Consider the following 14,181-nt stretch of genomic DNA (forward strand, 5'->3'; position numbering starts at 1 on the left):
GCAACATGGTTCCAAGACTACCAGAAATTACCAAGGACTTTACTTTAATTTTCTTTCTTTTATATGGTCACTTACAACATGTATTCTTTGCCTTCTTCAAAAACAATTTGGAAATGATTTTTTTAATTTTTTTATTAGTGAAACACCATGAGGTACAGTTGTAGATTTACAATTTTTTGTGCTTGGGTTTGATTATACAATTATCAGATACCCATCCCTCCACCAGTGCCCATTTTCCACCACCATGGATAATATCCCTCCCACCCCCATCCTCCCATCCCCCCTTGCCTCTGTGGCAAGGCAATCCCCTATGTTCTCTCTCTCCTTTTGATTACTGTGGTCTGCAAAAGAGGCATTGAGTGGCAAACATGTTCAGTCCATAGTCCACTTATGACATGCATCTCCCCTCCTGGGAGGGTCCTCCAAACACCCTTTATTTGGTGTTCCCTTCTCTGTCTGAGCTGCCCTTTTCTCTAGAATGCCCGACTGGCCACTAAGCTATGCAGTAATCCTCCTGGTGCTGATCTCAGCTATTCTTGGGTATTAATCTCATATTTTGTTACTTTATATCCCCCAGATGAATGCAATCTTTCTATGTCTATCCCTCTCTTTCTGACTCTTTTCGCTTAGCATGATACTTTCCATATTGTACCACTTGTATGTAAATTTCATGACTTCATCTTTTCTAAGAGCTACATAGTACTCCATTGTGTAGATGTACCAAAGTTTCTTTAACCAGTCATCTGTTCTTGGGCATTCAGGTTTCTTCCAGTTTCTGGCTATTGTAAAGAGTGCTGCAATGAACAAACAAGTGCAGATGTCACTTCGACTATACATTTTTGCCTCTCTGGGATATATTCCCAGGAGTGGTATTGCTGGGTCAAATGGGAGCTCAATTTCTAATTTTTTGAGAATCGTCCATACTGTTTTCCAGAAGGGCTGAACCAGTCGACATTCCCACCAACAGTGAAGGAGTTTCCCTTTCTCGCCACATCCGCGCCAGCATTGGTTGCTTTTATTTCGAAATGATTTTTAATTAAAAAATGTTTTATTAACATGTCATTATTAAAAAGAAACATATAGGCAAAAGAGTTAGTGCAGTATGTAGAGGGTGTTTACCTTGTATGCGGCTAACCTGAGTTCAGTCCCCGGAACCCTGAGCCTGCCAGGAGTGATCTCTGGATACAGAGTTAGAAGTGAGCCCAGAGCACATCTGGGTGCGCTCCCCTACCACAAAAAAGAAAGAAAAGAAAAAAAAGAAAAACATATAACTGATTCTTGAGTGACATAGTGGTTAATGGTGCTAACTGGTATATAACTTTTGAAAACCCCTAAATTTAAGAGATAGTCTGCTGTTGACCAAGAAGATGGTTTTTTAATAGTATTTACTCACATTGTCTGCAATTAGTGCTATTTGTGGCCCGAAAATCTGTAAATTTTGATACATTTAAAAAAAATTATAATGGATTTTATAATGGACTTTATAATGAATTTGTATTTTAGAGTAATAAGTGATAAATGGGATTTCTGTTTTTGTGGGGTATTTGGGCCATAGTATGTGGTACTTGGGACTTCTGACACTGTGCTCAAGGGTCATTCATGGTGATGCCAGCCATTAAGTTCGGATGACTGTGTGCATGGTAAGTGCTTTAACCCCTCTACTAATTCTGTGGGCCAATCAAATAAATTATCTGCATATATCTTATACATGCATGGCATACTTTGTCTTAGATTTTTTGATATTTCTAGGATACATTGATCATCTTTAATTATTTCACATCAATACCAATCTCCAAAAAAGTTTCAAAATATAATTATTGACAGAAAAATCATATAGAAGTCCAAATTTGTATTGTTCATAGGATAACTATATTAAGAAGAAAATAGAACCAAAATAAACATACAAGTAAAATGCAGGAGTCTTTCAATTATGTATTTATATCTGTATATATACAAGTATAATATTTGAAAAATAAATCTCAGATACTATAACATTTTATTGAGTTTTTTATAATTGCAATGTTTTACTGCTAAGATGATATTGTTGTGAACATTTATATCTATTTGTCTACTTTTCTGATTGTTTACTTAAGATCTAATATTAAAAGCTAACTTACTAGGGCTCGAGCGATAGCACAGCTGGTAGGATGTTTACCTTGCAAGCGGCCGACCTGGGTTCAATTCCCAGCATACCATATGTTTCCCTGAGCACCGCAAGGGATAATTCCTGAGTGCAGAGCCAGGAGTAATCCCTGTGCATCGCGAGGTGTGACCCAAAAAGAAAAAAAAAAAGCTAACTTACTTATGACTGTGTATGTAGCTCAGGGCTAAAGCACTTGGCTTGCAAGTATGACATTTTGGGTTCTATTCCTCACACTATAGAAAAAAAAAACAAAATCACTAACTGTGGTTGAAAACATATCTCAGTGGTAAAATATTTGCCTCACATTTGTGAGGTTATGGGTTTGATCCCTGAATTTCCATATACGCTCACAAAAGCTAATTCACTTAAAGAATATTAAACTGCTTTAAACCAAGGACATATTGCCGTACTATTATACAGATTTAATTCTCAATAAAATAACTTGAAAAGATCCATTTATAGCATCTTTGCTAGGAAAAGATGTTACCTGATTTTTAATTGTTTGTAATTTGGGGACACATTTTAATTTGTCATTTTAATTTGTGCTCTTTGTCTACTAGTGAGCTTGAAAATTGCTCTTGTGTTTATGAGGAATTTACACTTCTTTCAATAGAGATTATATGATCATGGTCTATGCTTATTTTTTCTATACAAGTTTAATAGCTAAATACTGACTTATTTCACAGCAGTAATTTATTAAAAACATTCATCATTTTCCTATCATATTATTCCCATTAGTTGTTTGTTTTGCTTGTTTTTTGATCACTTAATTTACTTTTTATGTTTTCTTTCAGATTGTAAGATTTTCACACAAATGAGCATATGTTTTTCTTTATATTCTACAGTTTTAGATTGAGAACAACTGTTTTGTAAAATAAGATACTTGTGCATTTACAATTTCTTCTCATTATTTTTACATTTTAACACATCTCGATGCATCTACAATTTGTCATAGTAAGTGTTGTCATATTGAAAGAAACCACCATTTTTTTCAATCATAGCACTGTAGCACTATCCTCCCATGGTTCGTCCATTTGCTCGAGTGGGCACCAGTAACATCTTACAACAGATTGTGAGACTTGTTGTTACTGGTTTTGGCCTATTGAATACGTCATGGGTAGCTTGCTAGGCTTTTGCTATGAGGGCAAGTTAATCTGGGTATCTGGGTATCTTGCCGGGCAGAGGAATAGGAATCAGGGTTGGCCTCCTGCAAGGCAAATGCCCTACCCGCTGTGATGTAAATGTTATATAAAAATACTAGGAATACCGAATGTTGTTTCTTTAACAGTGCAATAAAAATGATTATTTAGTAATTTTCTTGATTTATTAATGAAATATGTAAGCTCTTGAGTATAATGGGAGTAGTTTTCTAACACAATAGTCTGAGGAATTTGAAACTGTTATAACTGTTTTGTAGGATTCCATCTCCCTAGTCTGCTTCATTCTACCCCTCTCTCTATCCAATCCGGTCTTCTTCTTGGGAATCTGACCTCCTGATTGGCTAGCCTCTACCTTTCAACTGCCTACTTTATGACATCATTCTCCCACCAAACCAAACACCAACTGGTAGAACCTTGGGGTTCCCATGCGGTTGTTTGTAAAAAATTTGAATCATCCCGGCAAGTGACCAGTGACCAGTGACCAATCACCATTGACCAGTCATCTGTACTGGACACTTGTGGTCTTAAGCCGCTGCAGTTTACTGACTTACTCTCGTACTGTCTCCTCTTCTTGTCTACCTTTCATCAGTATTTCCTCTTCTCTGACCATGTAAGGTAAGGAATAATACTTTTCAAAGATTTACATTAGATTTATCATCCCTAAACTTAGCAGTCTAGTAAAAACAACATGTAGTAGTGAAAGAAAGTATTCAAGTTGAATTTTATAAGCCTCATTTTTGTTGACTTTGACATTTGCTGTGTGATTTTAGACATTGGATTTCTTTCTCTCACATACAAACTGTTTTTCCTCATTGATTACTTTATATTTTAGACATATTTATGAGCTCAAATACAAACATATATGTATGTTGATTCTCTGTGTTTCTTTTTACTTTTCATCGTGTATTTTACATAATATCCTTTGAAAAAAGTAAATCAGAGACAGTATTTTTACAGAAAAAGAAAATGTAGATGCTGTGGAAACCTGCTAATACATACTCACACGTTTTCTCTGTAATAGTCTCTCCTCTTGTATTTATATTTCAGTATTTTAAATATAGTGCTATTACACAGTAATAATCATTTTTCTTTGAGTTTTCTATTGAAACCAGGTAATAAGAAAATTTGGGGGATGGGGAAGGTGTGGAGTGCTGAGAGATATGGAGGCAAGCCCTCAAAGGTAAGAAAGTTTGGGATCACTTTCATCAAACATTGACCAATCTAAACCAAGACGATATGAGCGAGAATAAAATAGGAAAGAAAGAATGAAAGAATATGGACGGCAATTATCAAGGAAGGGGAAACCGTCTGGATTGAATGTTGAAGAAAACCAAGGATTTAAAATAAAAAAATAAAGAATATATGTTAAATATGATGAGGTAAATACACTGAGAGCAAGTCAAAGCAATTTACTTCAATAAATGCCAGGACTAGAAAGTATACTGTTCCTTGAGTAGGGTACCAGTAGGAAAACCAGTATATCAGAAAGCCATCCTTGGTGACTTTTTTCCTTACTATCTCTTAGAACACTGTACATGGTACTTGACTTTTGGAATATAAACATGCATCAGAAATGATGCATCCCATAAATAGCTAATAGTGGTTATCTAGGTGAGTGGAAGAAATAGAATCTTCAATGTTTTATGACGTTCTGGTTTTTAAGTACATGTATACGTTGCCTGTTGAAATTTAAAAAATGGTATTTTCTAACTTGATTCTGGAGATTTGATTCATTTGTGTGGTAATTAGATTCCAGGTTAAAGTTGCTGTCATCTTTACTAATATTATTTCATGTGATTTTTTTCTTCCTAATATGAGAGTATTTTGATAGTAGTCAACTTCTGGTTTAGATCCTAAGAGGAAATAGGAAAATCAAGCCTCACATGTCGAATTACACATTTTTGTCATATTTGTTAATTTTGATTGTTTCTACATTTAAAATATTTAATGAGATTTTGGTGGTCATTTATTAAACATTGAGAAGAACGTTTTCCAGGTTAATAAAGTTAATTCTACTCTAGGTTTTTAAAGTATATTTGCAATATTTTGTGATCATTTTTTATTTTTTTTATTATTTATTTATTTATTTTTTTATTTCTTTATTGAATCACCGTGGGAAAGGTTACAAAGCTTTCAGGTTTAGGTCTCAGTCATGCAAATATCAAACACATTTCCCTTTACCAAAACTTATTTTTTACCATAAAGAACCCCAATAAAACCCCACCCCCACCCCTCCCAGTCCCTGTTGGGCAGATGAATTCTAATTAACACTCTATCTGCTTTGATTAGATCCATCGTTTCAATAAAAGATTCACCACTATTATTTAGAGTTTACCCCCCCCCCCCAAATCAGACATGCTGAAAAACCATTGTGAAGTGATTTGCTTTCTACAGCTGGGTTCAAGAATTAAATGTTGGTTTTGGATTTCTGCTATTTTACTTATTGAACCTGGAAGTATTTCTACTGAAAGTCAGATAGTTAAGAAATTGGTTTCTGTGCACTGGAGACGTGGCCGTGCTGGAGAGCCGCTAGTGGGGGGCAACTGGTGGCCTCGGTAGGGCGTGAAGGGCGGACAGAAACGCCCCCCTTCCCATGAGGTTTTAGTCGCCCCCACTACCCCGGCTCATACCTGCTGTCCACAAGGCTCCCATGCGGCAGCCATCTTTCTTTCCAGAGAGGAGAAGGCGACTGCGGCAACACCCTTTCCCCTCTGGACAGACCTGATGGCCTGGATTAACGCATAGTCCATTCACTTTTCTGCTCCAAGCTGCCGGGTTCTGCATTAAGTCCTTGTGCTTCTGGGGCCGTGGCCGTGCTGGAGAGCCGCTCGCGGGGGGCAACTGGTGACCTTGGTAGGGCGTGAAGGACGGACCGGAACGCCCCCCTTCCCATGAGGTTTTAGTCGCCCCCACATCCCCGGCTCATACCTGCTGTCCACAAGGCTCCCATGTGGCCGCCATCTTTCTTTCCAGAGGGAGGAGGGCGGAAGGGACCAACACCCTATCCCCTCTGGGCAGACATGATGGCCTGGATTAACGCATAGTCCTTTCACTTTTCTGCTCCAAGCTGCTGGGTTCTGCATTAAGTCCTTGTGCTTCTGGGCCTGTGGCCGTGCTGGAGAGCCGCTCATAGGGGGGCAACTGGTGACCTCGGTAGGGCGTGAAGGGCGGACAGAAACGCCCCCCTTCCCATGAGGTTTTAGTCGCCCCCACACCCCCGGCTCATACCTGCTGTCCACAAGGCTCCCATGCGGCCGCCATCTTTCTTTCCAGAGGGAGGAGGGTGGAAGGGACCAACACCCTTTCCCCTCCGGGCAGCCATGATGGCCTGGATTAACGCATAGTCCATTCACTTTTCTGCTCCAAGCTGCTGGGTTCTGCATTAAGTCCTTGTGCTTCTGGGGCCGTGGCCGTGCTGGAGAACCGCTCACAGGGGGCAACTGGTGACCTCGGTAGGGCGTGAAGGACAGACCGGAACGCCCCCCTTCCCATGAGGTTTTAGTCGCCCCCACACCCCCGGTTCATACCTGCTGTCCACAAGGCTCCCATGCGGCTGCCATCCTTCTTTCCAGAGAAGAGAGGGCGAATGGGGCAACCCCCTTTCCCCTCTGGCAGACTTGATGGCCTGGATTAACGCATAGTCCGTTCACTTTTCTGCTCCAAGCTGCTGGGTTCTGCATTAAGTCCTTGTGCTTCTGGGGCTGTGGCCGGGCTGGAGAGCAGCTCGTGGGGGGCAACTGGTGACCTCAGTAGTGTGTGAAGGACGGACCGGAACGCCCCCCTTCCCATGAGGTTTTAGTCGCCCCCACTCCCCCGGCTCATGCCTGCTGTCCACAAGGCTCCCATGTGGCCGCCATCTTTCTTTCCAGAGAGGAGAGGGTGAATGGGGCAACACCCTTTCCCCTCTGGACAGTCATGATGGCCTGGATTAACGCATAGCCCATTCACTTTTCTGCTCCAAGCTGCTGGGTTATGCATTAAGTCCTTGTGTTTGTGGGGCTGTGGCCGTGCTCCAAACTTAACTATGATTTTCAGAGAGAAACGTTGGGTGGTTTACTTTGTATATATGGATCACTTTGTGTGTAGAGAGATGTTGCGCGGCCGCACAAGCTGTGGTACTCGAGCTGTGTTGTGTGGCCGCACAAGCTGTGGTACTCGAGCTGTGGTTGTAGAGGCTTCTGGTCACCGGGGTTCCATCTGGGGGAGGCGGGATGCGAAACCTACCCCATCTGGGGCTTCCCGATGATCTCGGCTCTTTTTGGAGCCTTTTTTTTTTTTTTTTCCTTCAGGATCTGCGGGTCCCGCCCTCCATGTTGTCCTTCTCTTTGGCTGAATGCTGTAAATATGGCGCTGGGGGGCGGGCTGTGGGTGTGACTTCCGGAATCAGAGGTTACCTGGGAGGTGTAGTCCCGGGAGATTTGAGGAAAAGTCCTAGTTCCTGCATACTCGAGCTGTGGTTTTAGAGGCTTCTGGTCACCGGGGTTCCATCTGGGGGAGGCGGGATGCGAAACCTACCCCATCTGGGGCTTCCCGATGATCTCAGCTCTTTTTGGAGCCTGTTTTTTTTTTTTCCTTCAGGATCTGCGGGTCCCGCCCTCCATGTTGTCCTTCTCTTTGGCTGAATGCTGTAAATATGGCGCTGGGGGGCGGGCTGTGGGTGTGAGTTCCGGAATCAGAGGTTACCTGGGAGGTGTAGTCCCGGGAGATTTGAGGAAAAGTCCTAGTTCCTGCATACTCGAGCTGTGGTTTTAGAGGCTTCTGGTCACCGGGGTTCCATCTGGGGGAGGCGGGATGCGAAACCTACCCCATCTGGGGCTTCCCGATGATCTCGGCTCTTTTTGGAGCCTGTTTTTTTTTTTTTTCCTTCAGGATCTGCGGGTCCCGCCCTCCATGTTGTCCTTCTCTTTGGCTGAATGCTGTAAATATGGCGCTGGGGGGCGGGCTGTGGGTGTGACTTCCGGAATCAGAGGTTACCTGGGAGGTGTAGTCCCGGGAGATTTGAGGAAAAGTCCTAGTTCCTGCATACTCGAGTTGTGGTTGTAGAGGCTTCTGGTCACCGGGGTTCCATCTGGGGGAGGCGGGATGCGAAACCTACCCCATCTGGGCCTTCCCGATGATCTCGGCTCTTTTTGGAGCCTGTTTTTTTTTTTTTTCCTTCGGGATCTGCGGGTCCCGCCCTCCATGTTGTCCTTCTCTTTGGCTGAATGCTGTAAATATGTGATCATTTTTTATATGGTCTTTTCTGTTTTTTGTGTGATAAAATGAAATCATATGCTATGTTTAAAACGTGTTGTTTGGTGGTTAATATTCAGAGGTATTGATGAGAATAATTTTTTGTAATTACAAAGTTTCTCTATTTTACTCATTTAAAACATTTCTTACCTATAAATACAATCACGTTTATTCCTATTCTATTTGTTATGTAGTTACTGCTAAATCCTTTCTCTTTAATGGTTTGGTAAAGTGTGCACTCAAAAATCACCTTCTATTCCGTTTTTTGGCTAGCAGTTTTTTCTAAAATAGAATACACTCTTCATATTGTATATGTGGAACAATTCATTAATAACCTTATTGGACTGTTTTATTTGGTTTTGTTTGAGACCACATCCACAGTTATTAAGGGTTTATTCTTGGGTCTGCTCTCCATAACTTACTGTACTATGCTGCTCTCTATAGAGCCCAGATTTCATTGATATCTATATACATCTTTTTCAGTTCTATGATACATATATTTCACGATGTTTTCTTTATACTTCCTCCTATGTAAACCACATGACATGGAAAAATATATTTATGTATGCATAATTATTCTTAGAATTATTAGTAACTACATTGTAGATAAACAATTTAAGACACAGAATTTAAATAAAGTTTTCCTTCCAAAAACATTTCTTGGGAAAAACTCAAGTAATCATTTTTGAAGTGGATCAAAAATCAGGGTAACCTTCAATGCATCAACAAGATTAAGTCATAAGTGAACCGTACTAGCAGATATTCATTGCACAAGTCAAATGGAAACCTGATGATTACAATGGTAATAGTTGTAAAGACCCCAAATGCCTATGTTAATGTAAGGTATCTTCCTTCCGGTTTTTGGCCTTGTAGTGATCATGCAGTGTCCTGGAAAAATATCCACATGCTTAGGGTCCGTAACTTGGAAATTCATAAGTGGCAGAGATATAGCACTGGAGGGGATAAGGCACTTGCCTTGTACACAGCCAATCTGTTGGATATCTGTTACTGCAGACACTCTTGTGAATATTACAAGGGGTCACTCCACAGTGCAGAGTCAGAAAGAACCCAAGATCACTGTCAGTTATTGGTCGAAACTATACTCCTTACAATGCCCAATAAAAATTATTGGAAAACATGAAGTCTCTTTGTCATTTCTGACCCTCAGGTTTCTTCTTGTCCAGAGAATATTACCCATTCTCTTAGACTTCCTAGTTTGGAAAAGCTTGCCTTTTAGGAAATAACATATGAGTCAATAGGAGAACAAGCTATAGGCATTGCTAGAGTAAGGAGAAACTATCTATACATAGCTAGGTTGTATAGCTAGCTATACAACCTAGCTATGTATAGCTAGCTATGTATAGCTAGTTTGACTGAGTAGATGGTGGTACAATTAAGATTGGAACATAAAGTAAATACAAAACAAGAGAAATATCTAACAATAGCAAAGAGGGCTATAGTACTCAAAAAAAATTAGAAAAAGGCACATTGGCAATTAGTTTTAAAAAGCATCAAGGAGAGTATATAGTATTGTGAGTGAACAAATCTACTCTATGGATTCATCTCATCCTTGAAATGGAAAAGGACAATGTGTTACAGTTACAAATTTACAAATAAGATATATACCATCTATTTCTGCTGTGTTCCTATGCTTTACGAAGTATTATTCTAATTTTATATTTAATTTAATGATTGAAACAGTATTTGCCAACATTAAACTTTTAATGGAATGTTTTATTAAAATGTTTTTTAAAATATTTTTAAAAATGTTTTATTAAAATGTTATTTAAAGGTATTTTCAAAGATGTCACGCCACTGTCTGAGCAAGTGAAAACAGAGATAGATAAATGGGACTATCTTAAACTAAGAAGCTTCTGCACCTCCAAAGAAACAGTGACCAAAATACAAAGACAGTCTACAGAATGGGAAAGGATATTCACCGAATACACATCTGACAAGGGGTTGATATCAAGGATATACAAAATACTGGTTGAACTCCACAAGTAGAAAACATCCAACCCCATCAAAAAATGGGGCAATGAAATGAACAGAAACTCTCTCAAAGAAGAAATACGAATGGCAAAAAAGCACATGAGAAAATGTTCTACATCATTAATCATCAGGGAGATGCAGATCAAAACCACAATGAGATACCATCTCACACCTCAGAGACTGGACCACATTCAAAAGAACAATAGTAACCAATGCTGGCGCGGATGTGGCGAGATAGGGACACTCCTTCACAGTTGGTGGGAATGCCGACTAGTTCAGCCCTTTTGGAAAACAGTATGGACATTTCTCAAAAAAATTAGAAATTGAGCTCCAATTTGACCCAGCGACACCACTCCTGGGAATATATCCCAGAGAGGTATAAATGTGTAGTCGAAGTGGCATCTGCACTTATTTGTTCATTGCAGCACTCTTTGCAATAGCCAGAAACTGGAAGAAACCTGAGTGCCCAAGAAGAGATGACTGGTTAAAGAAACTTTGGTACATCTATACAATGGAGTACTATGTAGCTCTTAGAAAAGATGAAGTCATGAAATTTATATACAAGTGGTACAACATGGAAAGTATCATGCTAAGCGAAAAGAGTCAGAAAGAGAGGGATAGACATAGAAAGATTGCATTCATCTGGGGGATATAAAGTAACAAAATATGAGATTATTACCCAAGAATAGCTGAGATCAACACCAGGAGGAATACTCCATAGCTTAGAGGCCAGCCGGGTATTCTAGGGGAAAGGGCAGTTCAGGTAGAGAAAGGGACACCAAATGAAGGGTGTTTGGAGGATCCTCCAAGGAGGGGAGATGCATGTTAAAAGTAGACTATGGACTGAACATGTTTGCCACTCAATGCCTCTTTTGCAGATCACAACATCCAAAATAAGAGAGAGAACAAAAGAGGATGCCCTGCCAAAGAGGCAGTGTGGGGGGGGGATATTATCCATGGTGGGTACTGGTGGAGGGATGGGTATTTGATCATTGTATGACCGAAACCCAAGCACAAAGATTTGTAAATCTACAACTGTACATCATGGTGCTTCACTATTAAAAAAAATTTTAAAAAGTTGTTAAAAAAAGAAACATATGGGGCAATGAGCTAGTGCAGTGTGTAGAGGGTGTTTACATTGTATACAGCTAATCTGAGTTAAATCCCCAGAACCCTGAGCCTGCCAGAATTAATTCTGGATAGAAAATCAGAAGTGAGCCCGGAGCACATCTAGGTGCACTCCACTCCCCACAAAAAAGGAAGAAAAGAAAAGAAAACATATAACTGATTCTTGAGTAAAATAGAGATTAAGGGTGCTAACTCCTATATAACGTTTGAAAACCCCCAAATTTCATAGAGAGTCTGCTATTGACCAAGAAGATGATTTATTAATAGTATTTACTTACATTGTCTGCTAGTGGTGCTATGTGTGGTCTGTAAATCTGTAAATTTGATACATTTAAAAAATTTATAATGGATTTTATAATAGACTTTATAATACATTGGTATTTTATGTTTAATAAGTGATAAATTATATCTCTACTTTGTGAGTTATTTGGGCCATAGTATGTGGTGCTTGGGATTTCTGACTCTGTGCTCAATGGTCATTTCTGGTGGAGCTAGCCATTAATTTGGGTTGACTGTGTGCATGGTACGTGCTTTAACCCCTATACTAAGTCTGGGGTCCAATCAAATCAATTATCTGCATATATTTTATACATGCATGCCATAATTTTCTTAGATTTTTGATTATTCTAGGATATACTGATCATCTTTAATTATTCCACATCAATACCAATGTCCAAAAATGTTTCAAAATATAATTATTGAAAAAAAATCATATAGAAGTTCAAATTTGTGTTGTTTGCGAGATAACTATATTAAGAAGAAATAGAACCACAAGAAACATACAAGTAAAATGAAGGTACAATTCTTTGGAGTCTTTAAATTATGTATTTATATTAGTATATATACATGTATAATTTTTAAAAAATAAATTTCAGTGACAATAAAATTTTTGAGTTTTTTAATTGTAGTGTTGTACTGCTAAGTCTATATTTATGTGAACATTTATATATATGTTTGTCTATTTTTCTGATTGTTTACTTAAGATCTGTAGTTAAAAGCTAACTTACTGATGACAGGGTATGTGGCTCAGGGCTAAAGCACTTGGGTTGCATGTATAAAACTTTAGGTTGGCCTCCTGCAAGGCAAATGCCCTACCCACTGTGATGTAAACGTTATATAAAATATACTAATAATACGACCTAATGATGTTGGTGAACAGTGCAATATAAATGATTATTTAGTAATTTTCTGGATTTATTAATGAAATATGTAAGCTCTAGAGTATAATGGGAGTAGTTTTCTGACACAATATTCTGAGGAATTACAAACTATTATAACTGACTTGTAGGATTCCATCTCACTAGCATGCTTTATTCTACCCCTCTCTCTATCCAATCCGGTCCTCTTCTTGGGAATCTGACCTCCTGATTGGCTAGCCTCTACCTTTCAACTGCCTACTTTATGACATCATTCTCCCACCAAACCACCACCAACTGGAAGAACCTTGGGGTTCCCATGCGGTTGTTTGTAAAAAATTTGAATCATCCTGGCAAGTGACCAGTGAACAATAGTTGGAATAGTGGGTTCCACTTTAGGTACCAGATGGTTACCTTAGACAAACACTGAAATGCCATACAAATTTTATTTATTCTAATATAATTTTAACAAATTGAAATGATGCATTGTAGTTAATTGGTTGTTAATTAAAGTTATGAAGTTTGAGATGTTGTGGTTGTTTTTGGGAAAGGCTGGGGTTTGAAGGATGGCATGGGAAAGAATGGGAAGTTATAGAGAGGACAAAGGGGGAATACACAAGACTCTAAGAAATATAAACTTGGTACAGGGTTATAAACCCATAAGAGGAGAAATTGCATGGGCCTGATGAAGAGTGGGGTAGAGTCAGAGGAACAGTATTGCTGACAGGGCATTTGCTCTGCAAGCAAGAAGGACCCAGTTCAATTCTTGCAATCCTTTATGGTCCTCAGAGAACCACCAGATGTGAAACTTGAGCGCAGAGCCAGGAGTAAGACCAGAGCACAGTCAAGTATGCCCCATCCCTGGTGTCCTCCAAAAAAAAAAATGGGAGAAATGGCACAGTCTGGGGATTAGGATTAAAAGAAAAAATTCGGAATAGGCTAAAGAAGGCAGATGAGTCAAAGGTGACCGGAAATAAAGTTAAAATTCTTTCACGGAGTCTGTGTTTATGCCTCATGGCCACTTTTGGAAAATAACGAAATTTGAGACACATCTCTAAAAGGTTTGGGTGGTCTAATCATAAATGATGGCTGGGGGTTGTGAACACATAGACTGGGGAATGAACCTTCCAGATGAGTGGTCAACGGCCTCAGAGTCATTCAAGGATGACTCTTAACAGGGACCAAGCCAAGAGAACTGTTGCAGCATGAAGCCTGAAGATGAGCTCCTGGGAGATGCAAAGATAAGTCACCATGTCCTCTGGCCCTCTGTTCAGCACCCCTACCTGCACCATTTCCCTTATTCCCACAATATTCAGAGTCGCTATCACGGAGACACTTTGCTAGCTAGTATCAACAATGAGGTCCATTGCCTCTGTAAGTCTTTGCATTT

This window comes from Sorex fumeus, unplaced genomic scaffold (assembly GCF_029834395.1).
Source record: "Sorex fumeus unplaced genomic scaffold, SorFum_2.1 ptg000021l, whole genome shotgun sequence".
NCBI lineage: Eukaryota > Metazoa > Chordata > Mammalia > Eulipotyphla > Soricidae > Sorex > Sorex fumeus.